General features: G+C 38.8%; 1 long non-coding RNA gene across 1 annotated transcript in view; it reads left to right on the forward strand.

Moving 5' to 3' along the window:
• The window catches only part of LOC114115026 (uncharacterized), a 245082-nt gene that overhangs the window by 18780 nt on the left and 217785 nt on the right, over positions 1-8517 (forward strand). The gene's annotated exons all lie outside the window — the stretch shown is intronic.

The following is an 8517-nucleotide window of genomic DNA, read 5'->3' on the forward strand; positions in this document are numbered from 1 at the left end:
ATATTGCATAATAGTGTTCACTATACTACAGATTTGATTCCATTTTCATTATATTTTACTTGCATACATTTGAGAGTGTGTGTGCATGTGTGTATGGGATGCAGTTTCATTCCATGCATATGTTTGTGTACCTGCCATTGTAATCAAGGTATGGAACTGTTCTCGCAGGAGAGAGAAACTTCTGCATGCTACCCCTTTAATTCATGCCCCCAAAGATGTGTACAGTACATTGGAGATTCTCAATAATTCGTATAATAATGATGCCTATCCTTTTCTTATGGTGAGAATTGTCTCTAGAATGCAGCAGACCATGGAACTTCAGTGGTGGTTCCAAGTGCACTGAAGCAATGAGGTAAGATGAAACTAAGGGTGAAAACATAGCCCTGGCCATTGGAGAGAAATACACCATTCCTTGTGCTAGTGTTAATACCATCCCCTCAATCTGGACCAATTTCAAATGCATATTTGGGAGAATTGTTTTACTCAAAGGAGCCATGATGAAAATATGAACCAGAGACACCCTGTAGAGCTCCAGGGCTTAGTATAGAAGTTGAAATATAGAAATTGACAAATATTAATTGATAAGGATGAAGTAAGATGTTTGTCATCATAATGTTCAGAGGACATGCTAATTGCCTTATCTGTGCATCAGACAACTTCCAACTTCACACAAGAGATAAAGCTTGTCACCCAAGAAATACCCTGTAAAAAGGCAATATATGTCAGAACTTTGGTAAATATGACTCATAATTATCAGCTGTCCCAAGAGACTATGCTTGCTTCTCTTTGTGTGTTGGTGGTATAGGCTAGTGGTTAAGCATATTACTCTTACCAGCTGTGTGACCTTGGCTAATTGACTTAACATTTCCGTGCCCCAGTTTCCTTATCTGTAAACTGAAGGTGATTGATTAGAGGGTCTAACTCAGGGTTGCTGCAAGGGTGAAGCCCTTAGAACAGTGCCTTACAGAGAGAGTGTAAATGCTCAGTGTCAATTGATATTTTATCATTCTTACTAGGACTGGGCTAACGTTGAGTGTCATCTCCCAGTAACTGCCCCTAAATTTTGGTTCTTTATATCAAAACTCTAAATATCAGTCACTTTTGTATGGAACATACATAGATTTTTAAGGACAGATGTTCTTTTAAATGTAACCCTTCACTGTGCAGACTAAGGTTAAGCACATAGGCTTTGGGTTACAGACTAATTGTGCAGCTTGGGCAAGGAAATTCCCTAAGTCATAGTTTTCTTATCCGTAGTCAAGGGGTTAGTAAATAGTACCTTAAATTTGTTGTAATGATTAAATGAAATAATTCATGTAAGGTTCTTGGCACATAATTAGCACTTTATTGATATTAGCTGATTTCGTTGTTCAGTTGCTCAGTCATGTTCAGCTGTTTGTGACCTCTTGGACTGCAGCACGCCAGGCTTCCCTGTCCTTCACCATCTCCTGGAGCTTGCTCAAACTCATGTCCATTGAGTCGGTGATGCCATCCAACCATCTTGTCCTCTGTTGTCCCCTTCTCCTCCTGCCCTCAGTCTTTCCCAGCATCAGGGTCTTTTCCAACGAGCTGGCTGTTCGAATCAGGTGGCCAAAGTATTGGAGCTTCAGCTTCAGCTTCAGCATCAGTCAGTAAGTGTAGGTAGCTCACGAGTTCTAGGGGTACTTGGGAGAAGGGACATTGAACCAAGTACAAAAGAGCACTTCTCCAGCCCAGTGACCAGTCACGCCTGAGGACAGAGGACTTGGAGCAAGCACCTAAAGATGTGGATTCCCAGGTGCTGCAGAAACTACTAATTGCCACCCCCCACATCTCCATCCTCTTCTTCCTTTTAGTAATTGAACCCTGCCACTTGCCAGTGAAGAGGACACATGGCCAGCAGAACCAAAGCCGCACATTCCCAGTATGCCTTGTAACTAGCTGTGGCCATATTTCTTCTGGCAATGGAATGTGCACAACTTGTGCACTTGGCTTTCCCCCTACTTGTTTTTCCCTTCCCTTTGCTGAAAATGTGATAGTCCAGGGACATGGTCAGGGACCAGCTTCTACCATGCCTCATAGACGAGCAGAGCACATTTGTTTTGGAGTACAGCTGCCTTCTCTACATTGGCCAGCCCATGCTGCTCTGAACTGTTAAATGAGAAGGAAGTAAATGCCTATCTTGTTGATGCTACTGTATTTTGTAGTCTTGGTTACAGTAGTTTAGACTGTATCCTAATTAATTTATCAAGACCATCTCCAAAGATGCTGAATGCTAGGAAATGTGCATTTTAATAAGATCCTCCAGTAACTGTGATGCTAGCAATTTAGGACTATACTTTGAAAAACACTACGCCAGTGTGCTCAAAAGATGTCTCTTTGCCTCTAAGCAAAATGTAAGTTTTGGGAAGCAGTCTAGGATTTAGAAGATAGGATCATCCCTTGTTAAAATTTTATTGTATTGCAACTAAATTTGTTCAAGAATTCTGAAATAATTAACGTGGCACTTCATTTCATTTTACATTAACTGTATGATTACTTTTTGAGTGAAAGTAATTGATTTATAAAAATGAATGCCCAAGATGTTCTTTATAATGTTATTCATAATGGCCAAAAAGAATGAAAATAATTTGATATTAGGCCATTTGTCCAATTCTATATCGTGGAATTAAAAGGATAAGGTAATTCTCTATATATTGACTAAGATTCCCAAAATATAGTAAGCTAAAAATAAATTAATATTGCAAATAAAAGAAGCAAGACAAAAAAGAATACATATGGTATGACTTCATTTGCATTGATCGCTGAGGGCTTTTTTATCTCTTCTTGCTATTCTTTGGAACTCTGCATTCAGACACTTATATCTTTCCTTTTCTTCTTTGCTTTTCGCCTCTCTTCTTTTCACAGCTATTTGTAAGGCCTCCCCAGACAGCCATTTTGCTTTTTTGCATTTCTTTTCCATGGGGAAGGTCTTGATCCCTGTCTCCTATACAATGTCATGAACCTCATTCCGTAGTTCATCAGGCACTCTATCTATCAGATCTAGGCCCTTCAATCTATTTCTCACTTCCACTGTATAATCATAAGGGATTTGATTTAGGTCATACCTGAATGGTCTAGCGGTTTTTCCTACTTTCTTCAGTTTAAGCCTGAATTTGGTAATAAGGAGTTCATGATCTGAGCATCACGGACTCGATGGACGTGAGTCTGAGTGAATTCCGGGAGATGGTGATGAACAGGGAGGCCTGGCGTGCTGCAATTCATGGGGTCGCAAAGAGTCGGACACGACTGAGCGACTGAAATGAACTGAACTGAACTGAACTGATGACTTCATTTGCTTAAAAAATAGGAAAAGTTATATTTCCTTAATGATGTGTACTTAGGTGGTAAAATGAAAAAGAAAAACAAGGAATCGATTACTCTAAAAGTCTGGATAGTGGAAGGCTTTGAAACGGATGATGGGAGAGGGCAGGGATTAGGAGTTGGTAAAGAGGGCTTCTGAGAGGCTGGCAACGTTTTACTGTTCAGTCTGGGTGGTAATCTCAAGGGGATTCACTCTGTCATTTTGGATTCTTATCTATATATATATATTGATTTCACAAATAAGTACTATATTATATATATTTTTAACACATTAAACATATCTATTCTATATATATTCATATGAGTGTTGGGTATATGTATGTATATGTATGTGTATTCTTGTGTAGTCATAGAAAATTTCACAAAGAGAGCACACACAAAAAAGAACCGAGGGCACATTTTATTACCTTTGGGTAGAGGGAATGTGGGATAGGGAAAATTTCACTTTGCATTTTACAGTTTGCTTTTTACCATAATTTGCATTTTCTCCAGAATCATGTGTTACTTTGTTTTAAGATCCTCCCTCCAATAATCTATGTGAATATGATTGTTCCATTTTTATAAGCTTCTGTGTTATTTGAAGTTTCCTCATAATCATGTGTTAATTTAAAATGCTTTCTCAAAATTTGTGAATGTGTATACATCTGTATATATGTATTTATATATGCTTGGAGAATTCTGGCATAAAATTCTGTAAGTGGTCACCTCTGAACAGTCTACCTGGGAATAATGCATTGAGAGGAGAACTTTCATATTTTACTTTCTATACTTCTGAGTTGTTTGAATATCTTCTTCTACAATGAATATGTACTATTTTTAAATTTATAGCACACACTCAAAATTGTAATATAGTGTATTTCAGCATATTTTGTTTTATAGGCAGAATAGATTTGGAGAGATAAGAAGTGTTCTATTTAAAAATGTGTCTGATTTAGGGATGAAGTGGGTGTGGGGAAAGGCTTGTCTGTAGGAAAGGATACCCAGGGATACAAAATTATACCCTTACTCCAGTACATAAATTCCAGAGCCTCTAGTAATGGGCTACTCTGATGGAATCTTTGAAATTAAACCACCAAGATAGGAATCCTCAAAACCAAGCACAGGTCCTGGCCTATGAAAGGTAATCAAGAGTTATTTGTTGAGTTTATTAAAAAACAGTACAATGATTAAGTGATATTTCACTTACTAAAATTTCATTGCTTGGTAATGCTATATGCTTTGTAATATGTTAGTTTTTTTTTTTTTTTTTTCAGTGAGAGGATTGAGAGGTGGAGAACATTATCGATACGATACAAGTGAGTGATTTAATCTGCTTTTAAAAGCTTGGAATACTTTCCAAATGGTTAATTAACAATGATACATATCCTAATCATTCTAGGTAGCTTGGGATAAGTGATCTAAAATTCAATAGTAATTACTTAGCCAGACAAGAAAAATTCACTTGAAGACTAGGAAAACAGCACTAATATTAATCAAAACTCTGATAGTGAAACTCTATGAGTAGTCTAAATAGATTCAGCACTTAATTGTTGATAATTAGATATTGCTAACAAATGATAATCAACAATAATGTTTTGTTGACAGCAGAGTCAATCAAATATAGAGATGCAGAAGTGAGTTACACAGTGAAATAGAGCTTTTTTTCAGACAATGTCCGGCACTGATATAAAACTTTGCTGCTCAAAACACTAGCAATTATTCACATGTGGCTCTTGAACACTTGAAATGTAGCTAATCTGAATGAAGATTTTTTTTTTTTTGTCAAATACACACTAGATTTTGAAGACTTAGTTTGAAAAATAGAATATAAACTATTAATGTTAAATTTTAATGTTTTAGTGTTGATTACAGGAAGCATGGTGGCTCAGTGGTAAAGAATCCTCCTGCCAGTGCAAGAGACCTGGGTTTGGTCCCTGGGTCTGGAAGATCACCTGGAGAAGGAAATGGCAACCCACTCCAGTTTTCCTGCCTGGAAAATCCCATGCACATTGGAACCTGGCGAGCTAAAGTCCATGGGGTCTCAGAACAGTGGGACATGACTTAGTGACGAAACAACAAACAGCAACAAAACAAATGTTGATTGCGTGTTGAGATGATAATATCTTGACTGTGTTGGGGTGAGAATATTATAATTGCCTTCACCTTTTTTATTTTTTAAATATGGTTATTAAAAAGTTTAAAATTATGAATGTGGCTCACATTTGTAGCTTAGTTGTGTTTCTGTTAGACAGTGCTAGTACAGGAAGGTTTGAATTCAGCATGAACCAAGAACCAGCGTTCTCATCTTCCTTACTTTTCAGACAAGGAAAAACTTTGCCGAAACGCGCAAAAATGGTTGGGAAGAAGTGAGCAGCAGAGCCTCCAGCTTTTGATTTTCTGTCTCCTGTTTTCTAGCTTATACAACCAGCCCTAATAGAAAATATGAGGCCAGGGAACAAAGTTATGCACACTGGATACAGTGTTTCTTTAATGTTTTAAGAGCTGCTGCTGCTGCATTTTAAGAGCTGCTGCCACTGCCGCTAAGTCGCTTCAGTTGTGTCCGACTCTGCGACCCCATGGCAGCCCACCAGGCTCCCCTGTCCCTGGGATTCTCCAGGCAAGAACACTGGAGTGGGTTGCCATTTCCTTCTCCAATGCATGAAAGTGAAAAGTGAAAGTAAAGTCACTCGGTTGTGTCTGACTCTTAGCGACTCCATGGACTGCAGCCTACCAGGCTCCTCCGTCCATGGGATTTTCCAGGCAAGAATACTGGAGTGGGTTGCCATTGTCTTCTCCATTTTAAGAACTAGACAATGATTTTTTTTTAAATTTTAGGAATTTTTAATGCTTCCCTGGTGGCTCAGCTGGTAAAGAATTTGCCTGCAATGTGGGAGATCTCTGGGTTGGGAAGGTCTACTGGAGAAGGGAATGGCAACCCACTCCAGTATTCTGGCCTGGAGAATCCCATGGACTGTATATCCATGGGGTTGCAAAGAGTCATGACTTTCACTCTCAGGGATTTTTAATAGGATTAAGAGCAGAAAAAGGTTAGAAGGTTTTAACATTTTATTTTACATACCTCTGTGTTCTTTTTAAGCCTTGGGCATATATTACTATTATAAGAAAGGTGGGGGAAGGCCTGGGGTGAGGACAGGGAGTGAAGTAGACAGATAAGATTCAAAAGAAACCTTGGCTTGTGATTACAGTCTGGAGATGTTTGAAATGACTTTTTCCTATCATTATCTTCTTTCACATCTCTAACATCCTTAGCTAATTCTTTCTGCTCTCTTTGGGGTGTTTTGCTTTTTACATTACTAAAGCAAAATCTACTGGTCCTAATTTTTGAATCTGCAGCTGTAGCTCAAAAAACCCTGTTTTCTTTACTTTTGTAAGCAGCAGGCCACAAGAATGATTGGTAATTTTGCTTCAAGAGAATTCAAGTCCTTCCTTCTAAAAGGCACTTGCCAACAGTCTAGATGTTTCTATTTGAAGCCATTTGCTACAATAATCCTTGAGGTTTTTTTGCTTCTGGCTTTCAGAGTTGTTACTTCTAAAGGCAGATTCTTAGAACACAAGTTCATTTAGCTGCAGAATATACCCAGCCTCCTTATTGGCGCAGCTGTGCTGAGTTCCTAAATAGAGAGATGATTTCCATAGTGCATTTTATAGCACATACCATTGCTGAGGATAATCTAAATCACAAATTATTTTTATTGCTATTTATTGTAAGAGAGAGAAGCATACTTGGGTAGTCTGAAAGGTAATGTTGACAGCAGCGTTTTCTAATTTTGTGGCAATTTCCTTCTCATCGTTGACTTTCTTTTCAACCCCTAGAGCTTGATTTAGTGGTCTCCTAACCTAGGATAAGGATGAATACAGGTTTCCAGTGCTTATCTGGACTCTTGGAATACATGAGTATGGTATAAATTCCTCTGCTTAACTTTTGGTCAGTATTCTCATTTTTTTCTTCTTATTTTATCATTTTCAAGCCTTTACAACCCCTGAAACAAAAAATACAGGCATACCGAAGAGATAACACAGGTTTGTTTCCAGATGACCACAATGAAAGGCTTCCCAGTGGCACTAGTGGTGAAGAACTGGCCTGCCAATGCAGGAAACATAAGTAGTGAGTTTGATCCCTGGGTGGGGAAGATCCCCTGGAGAAGGGCATGGCCACCCACTCCAGTATTCTTGCCTGGAGAATCCCACAGATAGAGGAGCCTGGCAGGCTACAGTCTATAGGGCTGCAAAGAGTTGGACATGACTAAAGTGACTTAGCATGCATTCACGACCACAATGCAATAGATGGAGTCACATGAATTTTTTGATTTTCCAGAGCATATAAACACTGTGTTTACACTATATTGTAGGTTAAGTATACAATAGCATTATATCTAAAAAAGAAAAAAAAAGCAAGATAGATGCTTTAAAAATTCCATATCATTAAAAAAAGAAAAATACTAGCTATCATCTGAGCCTTCAGCAAGTTGTAATCTTTTTGCTGGTGGAGGGTCTGGCCTTGACGTTGATTGTTGTTCATTCACTCAATCATGTCCCAACTCTTTGTGACCCTGTGGACTGTAGCCCGCCAGGCTCCTCTGTCCATGGGTTTCTCCAGGCAAGAATACTGGAGTGGGTTGCCATTTCCTTCTCCAGGGGATCTTCCCAACCCAGGGATCAAACCCAGGTCTCCTGCGTCTCCTTCATTGGTGGCAGATTCTTTACCACTGAGCCACCTGGGAATATGATGCCAGTCTTAAAATAAGACAGTGATGAAGTCTGCCACATCAATTGACTCTTCCTTTCACGAATGAGTTCTCTATATCATGCAATGCTGTTTGATAGCTTTTTACCCACCATTTTACCCTTTGAAAAAGTAAAATTGGAGTTAATCCTATCAAACCATGCCTGTTTATTTATCAACTAAGTTTAGGTAATATTCTAAATTCTTTGCTGTCCTTTCAACAGTTTTCTCGACAACTTCTTCTACCAGGACTTACTTCTACCATAGAATCTACTTCTATCAGAGTAGAATTCATCTCAAGAAGCCACTTTCTTGGGGAAGTTCTCTGGTGGCCTAGTGGTTAGGATTCAGCACTTTAACTACAGAAGCCTCATTCGATCCCTGGTGGGGGAACCATTCCACAGGCTGCACAGTGTGGCCAAAGTACAAAAAGAAGAAAGAGAGAAAGTAAC

Source organism: Ovis aries, chromosome 5, assembly GCF_016772045.2.
Source record: "Ovis aries strain OAR_USU_Benz2616 breed Rambouillet chromosome 5, ARS-UI_Ramb_v3.0, whole genome shotgun sequence".
Classification (NCBI taxonomy): domain Eukaryota; kingdom Metazoa; phylum Chordata; class Mammalia; order Artiodactyla; family Bovidae; genus Ovis; species Ovis aries.